Below are 20987 nucleotides of genomic sequence, written 5' to 3'. Positions count from 1 at the left end.
CGTGAGTTAGTTCAATTGGTGGGATGTCACCCCTGTGGGAAAGGCTGCATTGCCTGGAGGTGTCATGGTGCCAACTCAATTCTTAGGTGAACAAACACATTTACTGTGCTTGTGATTATAATGCACAGAAGAGGGAAAAAGAACTAACAATCAGGACAGAGAAAGAATTAAGCTTAGAAGTTTCCATGGGGCGCCAGAGTCTAATGACTGAACAAGAAGTCACCCATTCCTATAAACTGAGTGTATGAACAGAAATTTTTTTCTCTATTCATTAGTTGATGGACATCTTGGCTGTTTCCAGTTTTCTGCTATTATGCATAGAGCAATAGTGAACATAGATGAGCAAATATTTCTGCAGTTAGATGCAGAGGCTTTTGGGCATACACTCAAGAGTGGTATAGCCTGATGTTGTGATAGATCTTGTTCCAGCTTTTTTTTTTTTTTTTTTGAACTTCTACACTGATTTCCATAGCTGTAAAAGTTTGCCCTCTCAGCAGTAATCAGTAAATGTTCCCACTGCTCTGTGGCCTTGTCATTATGGGCTGTTTTGTTTTATTGATCGTGGCCATTATAATTTGTATGAGATGAAATCTCAAAATAATTTTAATTTACATTTCCCTGATGGCTAAGGGTGTTGAACATTTCTTTAAGTGCTTCTTGGTCACTGTGTTTCATCCCTTTGAGAATTCTCTGCATTGTTCTATACTCCAATTTGAAATTGGGTTACTAGTTTTCTTGATGTTCTTTCTTTTTTTTTTTTTTTAGTTTTTAAAATATATTTTACATACTAAGCCTCTATTAGATGTATAATTAGTAATTATCTTTTCCTTTTCTCTAGGTTTCTGCTTTTGCCTGAACTGTGGTGGTTTTGCCTTGCAGAAACTTTTCAGTTACATGAGGCTCAATTTATTGATTTTTGATCTTGTGCCTGTGCTATCAGCATGTTGCTCAAAAAATTGCTTCGTGTGCCAGTGAGTTCAAGAATATCCCCATTGTCTCTTATATCAGATTCACTGTATCTGGGCTCATGTTTAGGTCCTTGATCCACTTCAGTTGAGTTTTGTGCAAGGTGATAGATATGGATCAATTTTCATTTTTTGGCATTCAGCCATGACCTTTTGTATTTGCAAATCAAATTGGGTTCTTCTGACTGTGTGCAAACATTTTGTTGTCTGGGCAATCTTGCCAGTCTCCAAGATCATTTTTGAAGGGCATTATGGCAGGAAGTATGCATGTGATCTATATGATTTTACCATTAGGTAATAGTTTGGATATTTAAATGGTTGCTTCATTTGTCTTTGTTCATTTATAGGGTTAGGAGAGACAAAAATGGAAGATTTTAAAATTTGCTCTGTGATACAAGGCAATTCCACTGAATAACTGCCTCCCAAGTGCTGGAATTACAGGTATGTACCACCACACCCAACATACAGAAACAAATGTTTGTATCAGAGGCTAAGGCTCAATTATTTTGAGAAGTGAGAATTGCATATTTCCAAAGATGATGGACATATGGGGTAAGCAATTTGGCCCAGTGTGTTTACTGTGACTTTATGGTTAATTACACTTTGAGTTAGTTTTTCGTTTGGAAGATGCTATGTGATAAAGAACACTCCTGCTACATTTGTATGTGGACTTATACTTGTGAACATGTGTATATGTGAGTTCCATATGTATGTATGCACATGGGTATGCATGTATCCATTGTTTTTTTAGATAATACATGGTTCATCTGATCCCTCCTTGCTTTTTTAGTTCTCTTGGCCTTGAAGTCTATAATAAACAGACCAGTCTCTTTCCTGGAACCTTCTGCTTTTCTGTCACTTAGATGTATGTAACCCCATGTCCGTGTTTCTGTGCCCTTTTGTACTGTCCTGTCTCTTATCACTTTTGAAAGGTGTTACCTGCCACATCACCAGAATAGCCTATAGATGGGGTAAAGTTGGGTTCTGTGTTTACTAAACTTAAAGAGAAGACTATTTAAATAGAACTTGGGCAGTAGGGAAAGTTGAATTTAGATGTACTGGTAGTTGAAACTTTGATTTGAAAGAATTTTAATTTGGGGCTTTGATTAGGGTTGCCATGCAATCCAGGATTGATAGAAACAGCAAAGAGTTTTGAAGGAAGAGATTTGAAGGTACAAACTCTTAGTATTTTCCACTGAAGAGTTGTGGTTGATTCATGGAGTTTCTATCTTGAACAAGGAAATCACTTTCCTGAACTCGAGTATGCTGGAAATCTTAATAAAGATAATGTTGGGGTTGACATTTAGTTTTGTGTAGGAAGAATAGATCTGAGCTTGGAAAGAGATGATTTGGGTTTTCATTATCTGAGTTTTATGTAGACAACAGGGTACTAATGGCTGCAAGAATGTACATTTCCTCAATGTAGTCTGCAATTAATCAACATTAGGGCATTTATGGATGGTTACCACCAAAGGAAAAAAAATCCCTTTGGATTCTTATATAACTGGATAAAATTTGAATATTTAACAGAAAACGCCATCTTTGTTATCTTGTCTAGGCACAGTTCTTTGTTCAGAGTTTATATTGGGGATGCCACTCTTGAGGTGTCCATGGTACTTGAGTACCCCAGTGCATTGTTAACCCAAAACTTGACAAAGGCAACTTAAGGGAGGACAGACACATCCTGGCTCACAGTTCAGAGAGCTCAATCCATCATGGTGGAGAGGCAATGAAGGCTTAATGGTATGAGGTGAGGTGCCTCATACCTCAGGGAGCAGAGAACTCAATGCATATACGCTTGAAAGCTTGCCCTCACGTAGCCATCTGCTGTCTGTGTCATGTCATTCAAAGGTCAAGAAACCTCAGACATCACCCCAGGTGGGGAGCAGTTCTTTAAACTGCTACAGAACACATTTCTTATTCAAATGACGTAAATGCAGTTTTTAGAGCAATATCTGTAAAAACAGACAATATGACTTCCATAAGTACATTTTAAGGATCTAGGTTGCTGATTATGAGGTTAGTTTTAAACTTATAAAATTTTATTTTGCGTACATAGATGTTTTGCCCTCATGCTTGTTTGTATTCCCCCGTGAATCTAGTGTTCAGGGACTCGAGAAGATAGCATTCAATTCTCTGGGGATGGAGTTACAGGCAATTGTGAGCAGGTATGTGGATGCTGGGAATCAAGCTCATGTCTTCTGGAACAGTAGCCAGCACCCTTTTAGCCAACTCCCTAGAATCGATTTTGTGGTTATTTTTAACATGAGGCAATATTTTTTATATAAACTGTGTAGTGACCCGCTTCATTAGCAATGGCTAGTATAGGACTTCGTAAGACATAAACACCTTCTGTCTTTAGATAATTCCAATTTGGGTAAGTGGCTGAAGACTGGAGGCTTCAGATGGGTTGAACAGCATAGGGTTGCTGCAGACTGATCTTGGCTCATTTATAGCTATGCAACGTTGAAAAACAGTTTAGCTTTCTGAAGCTCATTTTTCCTCAGTAATATAGCAAGATCATTATGCCTGACAATATTTTTCTCTGAACAGTCGCTGTAATAAAGTACCACGATCTGACTGGTTAATAGCGGCTGTGCTTTACTTTCTCACTGTTCTAGACACTTGAAGTCCAACATTAAGTTGCTGGCAAAACCTTGACCCTTGTGAAGTCTACAGCTTTGCCTTTTTTTGGTGGTAGGGGGGCACGGGGACAGGGGATGTTAGCTTTTCGTACTCATAAACTTGCAATTAAGTCCAACCTCTGCCTTTGTTTTCACAAAGCACTCTATTTACAGACCCAGTGCTTACAATGGCTCCAGCCTTATTAGACAGAGGCACAACCTGCTCAGTATGCTTTTATGTTTACATCACTAGACACATCTGCAATGATCTCAGATCCAAATAACATAATCATGTCATGAAGTACAAAACACTAGTTAGAGTATAGATACACACACACACACACACACACACACACTGAAGTAGCGAGAGGAGAAAGAGAGATTCCTTCTATACCATGAAAAACCTTTGTGTGGAGAACCAATTCATCTGAGGGAAAGGGTTGGCACTTGGCTATCAGTGGGTCCCAGCAGCAGCAGCTCTGATACAGGACATGGCTTGAGTGATGGATGTCTATAGAAGGATCGTTCATTTTAATTGTAACTTTTTTGCTTTTGGCTATGCTTACCTCCTACCAGATTTCCAATTCCCTTAACATTTAAGATTGCCAAATCAGGCCATCTGTAAACATGAAAAGTTGCAAAACTGGGGTCTTTCACCGAAGTGCTAGTTTTAATATTCTGAACAGGAAAAAAAAAGACACTAATTCTCTGTTCCTGAAAGCATCATAGTTTGTAATGAGTATATACTGTCTTTCTCCCTTTGTAGTTCTGGGGTTTGGTGATACAGGTGAATTTTTGATGACATCTTTTTTTTTTCTCTCCTTCTGTTTTTTTTTCCTGTTGAGCGTTTGCCTTGGCAACCATTGTGTAGAAGCCAAGCAGAGCCTTGCCTGAGCCAGAAAGGTTAAAACTGAGCCGACAGGACAACCCCAGCTCTCTGCTGTTGGTGAGTTATTCTGTTTATTCTACATATGTTTCTTTTTAATTAAAATGTCATTTTTAATTAAAAATGAAATGTCAAGAAGAAAAAAAAAAGGCAAAGTCTGGGCTATTGCAGCAAATAAACGCAGGAAAAAAAGTCAGTGGAGAAAAGTAACTTTGAAAGGATGAGAACACCATCTCCGCAATGTTTAAAAAAAAGAATAAGGCAAGAAATAATTGGGGAATTTTCAGTGACCTTTGCTGTCACTGAGTGAACATGCACACACATGCTCTCTGTTTTGTCTGTCTGTCTATCTCTCTATCTCTCTCTGTCTGTCTGTGTGTCTCTGATTCTCTGTGTCTTTATGTCTCGGTCTTTCTGTCTCTCTCTGTCTTTCTGTGTCTCTCTCTGCGTCTCTCTCTGTCTTTGTCTCTCTGTGTCTGTCTCTCTGTGTCTTTTTGTCTCTCTCTGTCTTTCTCTGTCCCTCTCTCTCTCTCTCTCTCTCTCTCTGTCTTTATCTGTGTCTCTGTCTCTCTGTGTCTGTCTCTCTGTCTCTGTCTTTCTCCCTCTTCCTCTCTAGCACACATCTGCTTCGTGGCTTGTTTCTATAACTAAAACATATACATTTGATGTGTGGGCACATGCTTTCAGTTAATGTGTGATGTTGATGGCTGCCACATTTTTCATGAGTGACAGAGCCACTAATGAGATGTAGCATTGACTGCAGAGGGCACCCATAAATTGTGTAAAACCGCCCTGCTGGCCATTTATTTAATTTATTTGATAGAAGTGTAATGCCTTATAGTTTAAATGGGGCTTTTATTTTGTTATAAAGACCCATGTCTACAGCTTTTCAAGAATCATGCATGACTTCTATTCTCTGTTTCAGCACTGCTCTGAGACAGAATGTTGTACATGGTGCTGTTGTCTCAAAAGGACTGATTCCATAGCCAAGGGGGAAAGATGCCAGCAGAGTATGGAACACCTGTTGAGGATACCCAGAGAAGCAGGTACAGCCTGTAGAAATGCATGGAGAAAGATTGATACATGATGGTCAGTGCTGTGTTGAACAGGATGAGGAAAAACTGGAAGTGATCTCCCAGCAGAACAGAATCAACCTCTCCTCCCTCTCCCTCCCCTTCCCCCTCCCTCTCTCCCTCTCCCTCCCCTTCCCCCTCCCCACTCTCCCACTTCTGCTCTCTCTTCCATTCCATTATTCCTATTATGCTAGGCTGAGAAACATCCTTTCCAACTCCACTAGCTTCCTTCTCTCTTCTGCATGATGCTGTGAATTCTCCACCTCACAGACACTCTCTAGCTACCTTCTCCCTTCTATCAGTATTGATCCCACCCTCACTGTATCCTTGCAGAACATATCTGTGTACCTTCTTCCACACACTTGTAGCATTTAACCCAAAGTCCAGTTGCCAGCTTAATTTGCTAATGTTTTCAATATTGTAAATGGTAGATGTACAAAGATGGCTTCTCCTTGCTTTGGTTAAGTCACCTCAGCTCCTCATGTACAGTTCCCTCGTGCATAGTCATCATCAGAATCATATTTGTGATGGAATATTTCACTCTGGATTGATTTTTATGGAGGCATTCAGTTCGTATGGTTTCTTAAAAAATCATCTTCAAGGAAGTCCAGGTTCATGTGGATTACAGGACGCTTCCGGAACAGCTCTGTGAACTTCTTGGTTTTGCTTTCAGTACACTTTCAAATCTGCAGCTGCCTTTGAAGGTGATAAGTCTGAGACTTTGATACTTATAATGGCATAGAAAAAGTTGCAGCTTTATGAAAATACAACTCAGGAAAACCACCCAGAAGTATGACTGTGCACTGGGCAGTGTGATTGCCACCTATCTCCTCTGTATGTTAGGGATGCTCTCAGTTGCAGTAAGTTTTGTTGAGAAAGTAAAAAAATATATATAGTTTCTATATTGGCTATCTTTTTTGTTTCCCTTCTGTGTTATCTAGAGAGAAATGAAAGCCACCTTGCTGTCCAATACTGCAAACACTTGTATCTTTACAAACTGAGACCCAAGGGCAGTGGAAACCCACGTCCTTGCTTGCCTTATAAGCTGATTAACTGGGAAGAAACTACCACTTTATTGAAAAGCAAATGAAAGATTCTAACTGATTTATGGATGTGTACACTGTTTAACCCACCTAGTTCTCGTTTTTATAAATCTAAGCAATAAGTAAAGAACACTCTTATCCATTTCCCCGGATCGTTTTTGACAGTTATCTTTGAGAAAGTGATGAAAAGCTTGCCCCCTTTTCCTATATCACCATGACAGTCAAATTCTGCCTTGTGTCCTAGCTTTATTAAACCAATTTCTGCTTGTTTGTGCCTCTGTATCCACGGAGAACAGCTGAGCAGCATCCCTCATATAAAACCCTTTATATTCTGGGAGACAGTAATTTCCTGTGAGATATTTAGTTGAAAGTTTCATAAACTTCTGAGAGAGAAAAAAAGGCTGTGATTAGTTTATACTTCATAAAAAATACTACTCTGAGCCTTTAAACATAATGCTTGCATTTAACTTTCTGTGTGAAAAATTAGCTTTAATCTTTTAACTCAAGGTTCATCATAGTGCATTTAAAATGCAGGCTTTTTGTCAAGCATGGATAATTACTCTGAAAGTATATGCATATGGCAATTCTTTCCATCTTTTCTTAATTTATTAGTAAATCTTCAAACTATATTATTATTATTATTATTATTATTATTATTACTATTAATGTGTATGTATGATGTGGTATATGTGTGGCCACATGCACTGCGGTATGTACATGGAGGTCAGCAGTCACCTCTGGGCAGTCATTTCTCTTCTTCCATCCTTATGTGGGTTATGGGGAAAGAACTCAGGTTGTCAGGCTTTCAGGACAAGCTAGTTTACTGGCTGAGCAGTCTTGCCGGGCACTAGGTAAGTCTTTTAAACCTATATTCTCCAGTTTGAATTTATAACATCCACAATATGAACTATTATTTATTTCAAACTAATTTGAATAACTGCCTTTGAAACCTTGAAATCTGATTTCCAGTAAGAAAACTTTTATGTGTACAACAGAAAAAAGTGTCTTTAGGAACTGGGATATTTGATTGCATGGGAAGTTTACCCTTCCTTTTCCCTCCCTCCCTCCCTCCCTCCCTCCCTCCCTCCCTCCCTCCCTCCCTCCCTCCCTTCCTTCCTCCCTCTCTCCCGTTCTTTTCTTTCATTCCTCCCACGTTTCTTCCATTTTCAAACTCCGCTTTAGTTTCAGGAGTCCATCATGGCCCATAGACGTTCTCTCTTAAATAACATTAAAGGCAAAACATCCACTGAAAGTTTTCATATCTGTGTGATAATCTAGACATGCCAACTCCTCCTTTGATTGACAGCATACAGGTCTAACTATATCATAATTTCTTCAGTCTTTTTGTCAGGAGAAGCATCTCTCCACAGAAGGCCTGTGATTGGAGGGTCTCTGCGTTCATCAGCAGAGTCCTGCCCTGGTTTCCATGGTTTTGATGAAAGACTGCCCTCTGGTGCAGAGAGGAGAAGCAAGTGTTTAACACACACACAAAAACCCATCTAAGTCATTTACTTGATCAGAGGATATATTTTTTGTGTATTTCATCATGGAAGTTAGTACTAAACATGAAGTCCACAAGTTTTAAAACAGACTTGACTTCTTGCCTTTATTTCGGCTCTTGGTACCTAGAATGGATCATACATAGTTCTCCTCTTCATTACGAAGAGCCAGTTTCCCCAGTGGGAGGGTGTCCTATGTTTCTTCTTCAGCAAAATGATGGTGTTTCTAATTATAAAATGATCTAGTCTTCTTGTGAATAGAGCTCTATACCTACATGAAAAATAAGCCAAAATCACTCTCTTGGGTCTTTTAAGTCTATGTCTCTCTTGACTTTCTCACTATAGGGAAAGAAGAAACTTGGGGATCCTTCAAAAACTATTGTGGATAAAGAGAGAAGTTGCCCCCACTCCTTGTTCTTTTTTTTTCTTTCTTTTCTTTCTGAGCGTTCGGTGTCACTGATATTGTAGTACTTCCAGATGTGTATTGGATACATAAATGACACAGGTGGGTTATTCTATCAGAGACTTCAATGTTAACATTTGTTTAATGCCAATGTTCTCTTGTATTTTAAATGTTTAGGGTTTTAAAACTTAACAGGTAAAATTACCATCATGTAGAAGAAATAGCTGAGTAATTTTTGTGGTTGTGTTAAGAATGACTAAGATTCCTACACCATTCATCTCTCTTCCTGTAAGACATAATTTATGAAACAGTCAGGTGTGACACAGCTTGTTCTTCAGACATCTATGAAGTCTTTAGTCATGGGAGGATGTCTGAGGTTTATCATTTTAGATGATAAGAACAGCTGAAAGGAAATAAAAACCTGAGAAAAATAACCCTCCCCTCCCTCAAAACTTTCACATGAAAGCCCACAGCAGCTAAAATAACAATTAAGCAAAGAAGGAAAGAAACAGAAAAAAAAAAAACAAGGAACCCTTATATCCATCAAGGAACAAGAATAGGATGGAATAGTATTCAACCCTTAAGAGGAGATGATGAACCTTGAATGCTAAATGAAATTAGCCTCAAAAAGAAGATCAATGAACTAACCAATCCCCCCCTCCCCGAGCTCATGTCTCTAGCTGCATATGAATCAGAAGATGGCCTAGTCGCCCATCAGTGGAAAGAGAGGCCCATTGGTCATGCAAATTTTATATGCCTCAGTACAGGGGAACACCAGGGCCAAGAAGTGGGAGTGGGTGGGTAGGGGAGTGGGTGGGGGAGCATGTGGGGGACTTTTGGGATAGCATTGAAAATGTAATTGTAATAAATACCCAATTAAAAAATATGGGAAAAAAGGAACAAAAAGTAATTAAAAGGTAAACCTAAACATTTAAAAGATTTAAATGTCATGCTTAAATTATAACATGTAAAAGTCTTAATTAGCCATTTTTCTAAAGAAGGTATACACATGACTAGTAAAGCACATGTAATAATGTTAAAAAAGAAGAAGAAGAAGAAGAAGAAGAAGAAGAAGAAGAAGAAGAAGAAGAAGAAGAAGAAGAAGAAGAAGAAGAAGAAGAAGAAGAAGAAGAAGAAGAAGATCAACATACCTGGAAGAAGAAAGGGGGATTGGCTGAGCAAAGGCAGGCTTTTTCTTTAGAGAGATAGTAAAGATGTTCCAGATTGGTTGTGGCATGGCTTATACAACCTTGAATAGACTGAAAGGTGTTGAATTGTTCTCTCTAGGTGAATTTTATGTTATTGTGTCCATATTTCTATAAAACCATTATTTAAAAACAAAAATAAACAACCAAAAAAAAAACCCCTCAAATTTAAGCAAACAACCAAAGCAAAGAAAGCTGCACCTTGTTGCATCAAATGTCATCTCTTGTCTCATTGGCTGATGGGAGGCCTTGATGCAGCACCAATACCCTTCCTATGCACGGTGCACTTCTAGCTTCCCAGGGACTGTTTTTGCTCCTCAGAATTTTATGACTACTTCAAATGTGCTTTCTTGTTTTATGAGTTTAATTATTATGAGTAATCCTTCCCCAGACATTCTCCATCCTTACAGGACAAAATGTCTGGTGGGAATGTAAATATGTTAAATGTCACTACAATATTTCTATGAGCAGAAACAAAGAGGGAAAGGCCAGTCTTCCCTCCTTGTCCCCACCAAAAGATGCCTGCACTGGCTTCCAGGCGAGATAGAGGAGCTGAACCTTCTACTGTCTGTGACTTTGCAAACAAATCCACAAAGACTTCATTTCCTCAGCTATACATAGGGACAGCAGTACCTGCCTTCTCCACATAGCTTTTGTTTCATGGTTTAAATGAGGCAATGCTTTTAAAACATTTGCCTAGTTACTTAGCCATAGTTTATATAGGGAATAGATAGTATTACTAATAGCAATAATTCACAAGGAGATGACTCTGTTTATTAAAAATTAGTTAACTTCACTTAACTAAAGTACTTGAAGGCAGAGTGACCAGCTTCCTGCAGCCCTTTCAGTGTTAATTAGGGAGTTTTTACATTGGTCATTAAAATATGATTATTTATAGAGAATTGGCCATTAAGATGAATTTTATTCCTTCAAAAGAAATAGCAGATACAAATATAAAAAGGATCATTGTACCTTTTGGGTGCTTGGTAAAATTACTCTCTTGAGGTATTATTTTCAAAATAATGGATTTTACTTGTTGCAGGAAATTTTTTCTCCTTTTCCATCACAATTGCAATCAGCACTCTATCTGCTTACAGCCCCAGCTGAAACAGCTGGATCACCCATTTTGACGAGGGATTACTCTTCAGTATTTATAGTAACACCCATTTCACCAAGTGGAGTCCCCCCTTTCTCGAAGAAACAAACAGCCAACTTTTCCTGTCACAGGTGACTCTTCTTTTGTATTAAATTTCCTTTCCTATGGATTTCACTAGCTTCAGATTCTGAAGTTCATCTCACCACTCAGGGGACACTTAAAAGCTGACAAGTCAATGCAGCCAATAGAAATTTAATTTCAAAAATTCAAAGCATGGCTTAAAAAACTACCATAGAAGCTTTAAGGACAATATTGGGGGTGGGGGTGATAAACATGAGCTCGTAAACATGCCAGAGACCTTGACATCTGAGCAGTGACCATGTTTAAAAAGAGACATGCATAAAGATGTAGGTCCTTTCTATTAATGAAATGGTTAATTCTGTTGTCATGGCAACAGAGAACAGCTGTGATGAAAAGCTAGAGGTCTACACACAATGCCCAGTACAAGGTCTCTAATTCTAAAGCTGATTTTCTTAGCTTCAATAGAAGTGATGTGTTTTCAATAACATCCTAAGCCTTCCCATCAAATCCTTCTAGTTAATCCAATAAATAGACCCATTGCATAAAGGGAATAAGTATATGTTTGTACATTATAAATCTTGTCAAAGAAGTTTACCTATGTCCGAACTTCAGAGAGGATCTGGAAAGTAAACAAACACTCCTTCAAGATAAAAGGCTATTTGGAATCCAACCTTAAAAAAATCTATTCAAATGGGCTTTCAGAATAATTATCGAATACATTGTTATCTAGCTCCACAGCAGGGATGTACTTAAGACAGCAACATCTCTAGTACCACTTCCACAGCAGCAAAGGTGATTCCATTTTTAAAGCTCAGCACAAGAGGATAATGTAAGTGGCTGAGCTTGCCCTATAGGTCTATTACCATGGTCTGTGGGAAGGAGACTTCAGAAGAATTTGCTGAATACATGACAGCAGCAACCTGCTCTGGGGGTTGACATGAGTTTCAGATCTGGATAAAGACCCACAGAAGCCTCAACTTTTTTTTCCCCCCAGAAATCTCTTCTCTCCACCTTTTATTCCTCAAGAGGAAATCCAGATTCTACACTTTCTCTGAACTCTTCTCTCTGTGCTGTGTTCAAACTCAGGGACTCATAGTTTCTACCCTGGATTGCTAATACCATGTGGAGCCCAGGCCACATTCCATCAGATAGCAAAATGGGATTTTTGTCTTATTCCTTCTCCTTTTCTTCTTTGCATTTGTGTGTGTGTGTGTGTGTGTGTGTGTGTGACCATGTGTGTATGTGTGTGAGCGTTTGTGTGTGTGTGTGTGTGTGTGTGTGTGTGTGTGTGTGTAGGAGAGAGAATCTGTGTGTATTTGTATGTGTAAACATGTGTTGGTGAGCATGTGTGTATGGGTGCTTTGTGTGAGTGAGTGTAAAGTTGTGCAAGGGATGGGGGAGCAGGAGTCAAGTTTAAATATCATTCTTCATTTTCTACCTTTCTTTTTCTTTCTTTCTTCCCCTTCCTTCCTTCCTTCCTTCCTTCCTTCCTTCCTTCCTTCCTTCCTTCCTTCCTTCCTTCCTCCCTCCCTCCCTCCCTCCCTCCCTCCCTCCCTCCCTCCCTCCCTCCCTCCCTCCCTCCCTCCCCCCCTCTCTCTCTCTCTCTCTTTCTTTCTTTCTTTCTTTCTTTCTCTCTCTTTTGACAATGGTGTTCACTGAAGCTGGAGCCCATAGATTCAGCTAGACTGTCTGGTCAGCAAGCCCCAGAGAGCTTTCTTTCTCTACCTCTCTACTGATGGGTTTACACGCATATGCTATTGCAACCTGGTCCTTGCTGGGAACTGGGGATTGGAAAGCATCTCCACAGGGCTGCAAGGGTAGCACATTCCTGGGCTCTCTCTCTTTACCCTTAAGTGATCTTTTAAAACCTAAATCAAATTATGTCTCTGCTTTTTAATATTCTCGATTTGCCCCATTCACTAGCTGAATAGAAATCTAAAAGCCATGTATTGGCTTAGAAGAGGCTGCATGATTTGAAGCTCGGTAACTTCTCTCAATTTTCCTTATTACATGTCACCCTGAAATCGAAGGCCTTCTGAAGTTCTGTTACATGTTCCATATGTGATACATTCTCAAAATGTGTGTCCTTTGGCAGCCCTTCCCCTTCCCCTGCTGTGAAAAACTTTCTCTCTTCTCCTTATGATGTTGTTCAATCTGTAGTTTCATGTTAAACTCCCAATTTCAAACCTAAAAGACGTATTTAATACATAATAATAGAAATGATCAAAATTGATATATTTTATGGGTAAATGAGCAAGTTAAGTGAATTGCAATGGGGCATGATATGAAGCTGTTAGAAATAATCCAGAGGCATATGTATATTGTTACAGAAAAAAAAAACCAAAAACCCTGTGGCTCCATTTACCATGTTATGATTATGTCTAAAGTTAGCATATTCAACAGGATCTAAATTTTAAACAATTATTGTTGTAAAATTTTCATATTATATAATGTAAAGGGATTTAGAATTGTTTTAAAATATATGTGCATCTATGTGATTGTTAAAAACAAACAAAATAAACAAACAGAACATCCATCTAATTTAACAGAAGGGTTCCCTTCTCCCTTCTCTAATAAAACCATGTTCAGATCCTCAACTTACGCAAGCCCAGATCTTCTCCCCATTATGGTAGGTCAGAGTTCTTCATGAGGATTTCATATAAATGAAACCTATACAGTATTTTTCCTTTTGTGTTTGACCTTTCAAATTTTAGGATAATAATTTTTGGTTTCATTATGTTGATTTTAGTGCCAGGAGATCCTTGACTTAATGTTGAGGACTAGCCTTGCCTTGATTGAGGGTCCTGAGGAGGGGGTATTTGGGAGCTGTGGAAGAAATGACTTGAAGTCAATGATGGGGTGTAAGCTGCAGCTCTGTGTTCTGCATGAGATGCCTCTCCAGTTAGCTCTCTGCTTGAGACAGCACTCTAGCTTTCTGACCAGAGTCAGAAAACCTGATAGAAAAAAATTTTAGTTGGTCAAAAAACCCACTAGAAAACTTCCAAGAGAGTTAGCTCTCTAAGTAGTTTTTTGATTTTCTGACCAAAGTTAGCAAACCTGCTAGGAAAATTCTTGGATTTTCTAATAAATGACTGAAAACCTGCTCAAAAGATTATTGGGTTTTTCAACCAGTCATAAAACCCACCAGGCCAATTCGGAATAAAGCACTGCTATAGCTCTCCAGGCAGCCCACCACTTACAGACCAAAGCCTAGTCTGTCTTTTCATATCAATTCAGTCATATGACCCAGGTTTCCTTCTGATTATCCCAAAAATAAGTACTTTATGACTTTAGCACTGTAATTTTTAGAAAAAGAGAGCAAGTATATTGTTTTTAACATAGCAAATGAACTCAGAGATCTGTCTGCCATTGTAAGCACAAAAATAAGCTAATTGGGAAGGTTCCCATGCTGAGATGACCACTCCCACCACACCTAGACCTAAACTCACTCTGTCGCAGGCTGACCTTGAACTCAGAAATCTGCCAGCCTTCATAGTAAAACCAACAATTTTTTTTAAAGTTTCTTTTCTTTTCTTTCCTTCTTTCTTTTTTTTCTTTTTTCTTTTTTCTTTTCTTTTTTTCTTTCCGGATTTTTATTTATATTTTTTTCTTTTTTCTTTTTTAGGTATTTATTTCATTTACATTTCCAATAATATCCCAAAAGTCCCCCACATGCTCCCCCACCCACCCACTCCCACTTCTTGGCTCTGGCTTTCTCCTGTACTGAGGCAATAAAGTTTGCAAGTTCAATGGGCCTCTCTTTCCACTGATGGCCAACTAGGCCATCTTCTGATACATATGCAGCTAGAGACATGAGCTCTCGGGAGTACTGGTTAGTTCATATTGTTGTTCCACCTATAGGGTTGCATATCCACCCAGCTCCTTGGTTGCTTTCTCTAGCTCCTCCATTGGGGGCCCTGTAATCCATCCAATAGCTGACTGTGAGCATCCACTTCTGTGTTTGTTAGGCCCTGGCATAGTCTCACAAGATTTTCCTTTCAGCAAAATCTTGCTAGTGTATGCAATGGTGTCAGTGTTTGGAAGCTGATTATGGGATGAATCCCTGGATATGGCAGTCTCTAGATGGTCCATCCTTTCGTCACAGCTCCAAACTTTGTCTCTGTAAATCTTTCCATGGGTGTTTTGTTACCAATTCTAAAAAGGGGCAAATTGTCCACACTTTGGTCTTCGTTCTTCTTGAGTTTCATGTGTTTAGCAAATTGTATCTTATATCTTGCGTATCTTAAGTTTCTGCGCTAATATCCACTTATCAGTGAGTACATATTATGTGAGTTCCTTTGTAATTGAGTTACCTCACTCAGGATGATGCCCTCCAGGTACATCCATTTGCCTAGGAATTTCATAAATTCATTCTTTTTAATAGCTGAGTAGTACTCCATTGTGTAAATGTACCACATTTTCTGTCTCCATTCCTCTGTTTAGGGTCATCTGGGTTCTTTCCAGCTTCTGGCTATTATAAATAAGGCTGCTATGAACATAGTGGAGCATGTGTCCTTCTTACTGGTTGGGACATCTTCTGGATATATGCCCAGGAGAGGTATTGCTGTATCCTCCGGTAGTACTATGTCCAGTTTTCTAAGGAACTGCCATACTGATTTCCAGAGTGGTTGTACAAGCTTGCAATCCCACCAACAATGGGGGAGTGTTCCTCTTTCTCCACATCCTTGCCAGCATCTGCTGTCACCTGAATTTTTGATCTTAGCCATTCTGACTGGTGTGAGGTGGAATCTCAGGGTTGTTTTGATTTGCATTTCCCTGATGATTAAGGATGTTGAACATTTTTTCAGGTGCTTCTCAGCCATTCGGTATTCCTCAGGTGAGAATTCTTTGTTTAGCTCTGAGCCCCATTTTAAATGGGGTTATTTGATTTTCTGGAGTCCACCTTCTTGAGTTCTTTATATATATATATTGGATATTAGTCCCCTGTCTGAATTAGGATAGGTAAAGATACTTTCCCAATCTGTTGGTGGCCTTTTTGTCTTATTGACGGTTTCTTTTGCCTTGTAGAAGCTTTGCAATTTTATGAGGTCCCATTTGTCTCGATCTTATAGCACAAGCCATTGCTGTTCTATTAAGGAATTTTTCCCCTGTACCCATATCTTCAAGGCTTTTCCCTACTTTCTCCTCTATAAGTTTCAGTGTCTCTGGTTTTAGGTGGAGTTCCTTAATCCACTGGATTTGACCTTAGTACATGGAGATAGGAATGGATCAATTCGCATTCTTTACATGATAACTGCCTGTTGTGCCAACACCATTTGTTGAAAATGCTGTCTTTTTTCCACTGGATGATTTTTGTTCCCTTGACAAAGATCAAGTGACCATAAGTGTGTGGGTTCATTTCTGGGTCTTCAATTCTATTCCATTTGTCTACTTGTCTGTCACTATACCAGTACCATGCAGTTTTTTTCACAATTGCTCTGTAGTACAGAAACTAGAGAGAGCACACACTAGCAGCTTGACAATACACCTAAAAGCTCTAGAACAAAAGGAAGCAAATTCATCTAAGAGGAGTAGATGGCAGGGAATAATCAAACTCAGGGGCGAAATCAAACAAGTGAAAACAAGAAGAACTATTCAAAGAATCAACCAAACGAGGAGCTGGTTCTTTGAGAAAATCAACAAGATAGATAAACCCTTAGCCAGACTCACTAGAGGGCACAGGGAAAGCATCCTAATTAACAAAATCAGAAATGAAAAGGGAGACATAACCATAGATCCTGAAGAAATCCAAAACACTGTCAGATCCTTCTACAAAAGGCTATACTCAACAAAACTGGAGAACCTGGATGAAATGGACAAGTTTCTAGACAGATACCAGGTGCCAAAGTTAAATCAAGATCAGATTAATGATCTAAAACAGTCCTATATCCCCTAAAGAAGTAGAAGCAGTCATTAATAGTTTCCCAACCAAAAAAAGCTCAGGACCAGATGGGTTTAATGCAGAGTTCTATCAGACCTTCAAAGAAGATCTAATCCCAGTTCTTCACAAACTATTCCACAAAATAAAAGCAGAAGGTACTCTACCCAACTCATTTTATGAAGCCACAATTACTCTGATACCTAAAGCACAAAAAGATCCAACAAAGAGAACTTCAGAACAATTTCCCTTATGAATATTGATGCAAAAATCCTCAATAAAGTTCTTGCTAACCGAATCCAAGAACACATTAAAACAATCATCCATCCTGACCAAGTATGTTTCATTCCAGGGATGCAGGGATGGTTCAATATATGAAAATCCATCAACGTAATCCAGTATATAAACAAACTCAAAAACAAAAACCACATGATCATCTCGTTAGATACAGAGAAAGCATTTGACAAAATCCAACACCCATTCATGATAAAAGTCTTAGAAAGATCAGGAATTAAAGGCTCATACCTAACCATGATAAAAGCAAACTACAGCAAACCAGTAGCCAACATCAAAGAAAATGGTGAGAAGCTGCAAGCAATCCCACTAAAATCAGGACTAGACAAGGCTGCCCACTTTCTCCCTACCTATTCAACATTGTACTTGAAGTCCTAGCCAGAACAATTAGGCAACAAAAGGAGATCAAGGGGATACAAATTGGAAAGGAAGAAGTCAAAATATCACTTTTTGCAGATGATATGATAGTATATATAAGTGACCCTAAAAATTCCACCGGAGAACTCCTAAGCCTGATAAACAGCTTCAGTGAAGTAGCTGGATATAAAATTAACTCTAACACTTCAATGGCCTTTCTCTACACAACGGATAAACAGGCTGAGAAAGAAATTAGGGAAACAACACCCTTCTCAATAGTCACAAATAATATAAAATACCTTGGTGTGACTCTAAGGAAGTGAAAGATCTGTATGATAAGACCTTCAAGTCTCTAAAGAAAGGAATTAAAGAAGATCTCAGAAGATGGAAAGATCTCCCATGCTCATGGATTGGCAGGATCAATATAGTAAAAATGGCTATCTTGCCAAAAGCAATCTACAGATTCAATGCAATTCTCATCAAAATTCCAACTCAATTCTTCAACGAATTAGAAAGGGCAATCTGCAAATTCATCTGGAATAGTAAAACCAATAAGTTAAGCCCTCACTTCCCTGATGCTTCGTTTGAACCATGAGACTTGTTTTTCAACTATTTTTTTCCTATACTTACTAATTAAGGCAGCTGCCTCTGATCTTTTAGATTTGTGAAGCCCCTCATACGATTCATATTGCATGAGGTATACTTTGCACAGTTGAGAAACTATAGATTTTTAAACTCATGTTTTCAAAGTTATTTCCCAGAGCTTTAAGGGCTGTCACTAACTTCTCAGCCTCACAGAGATACATTCTTGTTTCTGGGATCATGCTTTTCCTAATTATCATGGAGTCATTAATCTTGGCAGGGAGGACATTCCCTTGAAGGTGAAACATAAAGTAAAATATATTCATTATTATACACACAAGCCTTATACCTGATGGCCCTGCTCCAGTCATGCCATCCCTTTCCAGGCCACACAGGTCTCAAGCCATATCCCACCTGGATATCCAATGGTTTGGGGGCTCTTGTATTTCAGGGCATTTGGCATAGTTCCATTTGTGTCTCTCAGGCATCAGATTCCTGTGATCATTCAAGTCTAAGTCTTTGCTTAGAGTCTGGCATCCATTTCTGGTAGGCAAATATCTGAGAATGGACTTTCAGAGTTTATTGGTTTTCATAGAAAGCAGGCTGTGCATTGCTCTGCATTATGGAATACTGAGTCCACAATGTTTTTCAGGCTGTGCCTTGACCTGTGAGGCTCCAATTTCTAAACTTCTACTTGTTCTATTTTGAGTGCAGATGTTGAAACAGAACAACTACCTGTCTAGCACAAAGCATGGTATAGACTGGCAGCTAATTTACATATAAGGTATCTCCAACCATGAACTAATCGAAGGTAGTCAGAAACTTGTGGACATCTGGGTATAACAAAAACACATCACAAGAACCAGGCCCATGAACTTTTGTATGCATAAGGCCAAGGCTGTCCTTACCTGGAAGGAAGAACACTTTGTATGCTGACACCTGCTCATCAGCACTCATCTAGTGCACACCTCTGCTGATCAACAAGCTCCTAGCTCCTGATTCCATTTCAACATGATTTCTGCTGAATCATCACTCATCTGTCGCCATTGACTCTGCTGATCCTATCTTCTTGCCTTGCCTTGCCTTGCCATGCCTGCTATGCTTTGCCTTGAACCTGATTTCCATCTTCCAACAACTTGGGACTAGCTTGATAATATCTTACTTATATAATATTATATAATTAAGATATAACATGTGTATTATATGTCATGTTATGTTTTGTGTTATGTGTTAGAAATAATAAATATATAACCTTCAGTTACTTTCTCTGTGGGAGGCCTGTCTGCTCTGCCTATAGGGGCTTCTTTGAACTCGGAAGCTTCTTTAACCCCTCTGCCGCTGGTCTGTAATCTATACTCTATGTGTGAAGTGTAGCGTGTGATTGGAGAGTTAATACTAGTAATTCAGACTGCAATAAAAGAAGCTGGGGTTTGCCGGTCAGCACACTGTCAAACAATATTGAGAGAACGTGGCAACTTTCTGCCAAAGAAACTGATGCAGCTTTCTGAATTACTGTTATTCAATGCATTTTGACACTGTGGAAAAATACAAATATGTCCCCCCATGTTTGAACACAGGGTGGGTGCTCACTATTCACTACAACATAATATGGATTGAACAGTTTAAACAAAAACACTTGTTCTCATGTTATAGAAGCTGGAAAGTTTAAGATCAAATCGCTCATAGACTGGATTGGTCAAGCACCATTTCTTATTGTCAGGGTGATTTCTTCTTGTTCTGGCAAGGGGATGAGGCCATTTTGGAGTCTCTTTTGTAGGGCACTGATCCCTTATGGCCAGCCCGGACACCTCTCAAAGCCTCCCATCCTCGCTCCAATGCATGTGCTCTGGGACTGCAACATGTACACTCTGGGAAGTCACAACCCACAATCCTAACAAGCTGTGAACTCGAGTTTAACTTTACAGGGTGTGGCTAAGTTCCTTTCAGGTCCCTTTGTCTGCTACCTCTGAGTCACTGTGACCAGATCTTTTGTTCATTTTTGAAGTATGCCATTTTCTTGAGCTGGAGAATTTAAAACATTTTTCCTTTCTGAAAATAATTTGTTTGCTTTACCAATATATCAAAGTGTCTCAGGGTATCTTCTCTCAGATATCTTTTCATTTTTCAACGGTTTTTTAAAAGAAGGTTTTACATTATAGTTTTTTCATGTTAAGCATAACTATGCATTTATTTATTAAACACACACACACACACACACACACACACACACACACACACACACACTCCTCTGGAAGATAAACACACTATATCACTATATCTATGCATAATCAAAGCAATTACTTACTTCTGGGTGATATAATTAAAGTTTATTTTTAAAAATGTGTGCTTTTGTGTGTGGATGCATATGTATATGTGTATATGTAGGTCCATCACATGTACTCATCCATAAGTTATTATATGCAGGCTAGGTGTCTTCGTCTCTTATTCTCTAACTCACTCATTGATGTAAGAACCCCAAGTTTGCCTTTTTAACTAGACTGACTGACCCTCTCCTGGGACCCCCTTGTCTCACTCCCCTCCCCTCCAGCACTGGGTTGAAGATATACAACCTGTGCCCAGTACCTTGTGGGTTCTGGAGATCTGAAGTCAGCTTCTCATACTTGCACAGTAAGCATTTTACCCACTGAACCATCTCTTAGTAGCCCAAATTGCATTTTTCCCCAAGAGAGGGCAAGTTACTTAAAAAAAAAAAATCCTTACCTTTTCTTATAACCTTCCATAGTAACTATAAATTAATAACTTAAATATGCTCTATATATTGTATATAAGTGAAAATAGTATATGTTATAAAAAATATGTAAACATACTTTATAACAGTGATATAACCTATACCATTCACAATGTTTCCTCAGGTATCTTCAGACTCATTCCTCCCTTGAGGTGATAGGTGACAGGATTCTTTTCCCCAGCCCCTTGATATGTGTCTTAGATATGTGTATGCTTTGATCCTAGCTGAGCAGTAGACAGTAATCTAAATTTA

The 20987-nt window shown here is 38.9% G+C and overlaps 1 long non-coding RNA gene across 6 annotated transcripts; it reads left to right on the top strand.

Annotated features, from left to right (window-relative positions):
• Positions 1-844: 844 nt before the first annotated feature.
• On the top strand, positions 845-19141 carry Gm32632. Of its 6 annotated transcripts, none has more exons than XR_867587.1 (7): positions 845-971; positions 1313-1406; positions 3068-3133; positions 4461-4535; positions 5401-5521; positions 8436-8595; positions 10741-10919. It is a non-coding gene; the product is annotated as a predicted gene, 32632 (long non-coding RNA). The 6 variants fall into 6 exon arrangements; XR_867584.1 differs by having other exon boundaries at positions 4435-4535; XR_867583.1 differs by lacking the exon at positions 10741-10919 and adding an exon at positions 18701-19141 and having other exon boundaries at positions 3068-4535.
• Positions 19142-20987: the final 1846 nt, after the last annotated feature.

The sequence above is a fragment of the Mus musculus genome, chromosome 3, assembly GCF_000001635.26.
Source record: "Mus musculus strain C57BL/6J chromosome 3, GRCm38.p6 C57BL/6J".
NCBI classification, from domain to species: domain Eukaryota; kingdom Metazoa; phylum Chordata; class Mammalia; order Rodentia; family Muridae; genus Mus; species Mus musculus.
The sequence above is the reverse complement of the archived record's forward strand: the minus strand, read 5'-3'. Positions and strand labels throughout refer to the sequence as shown.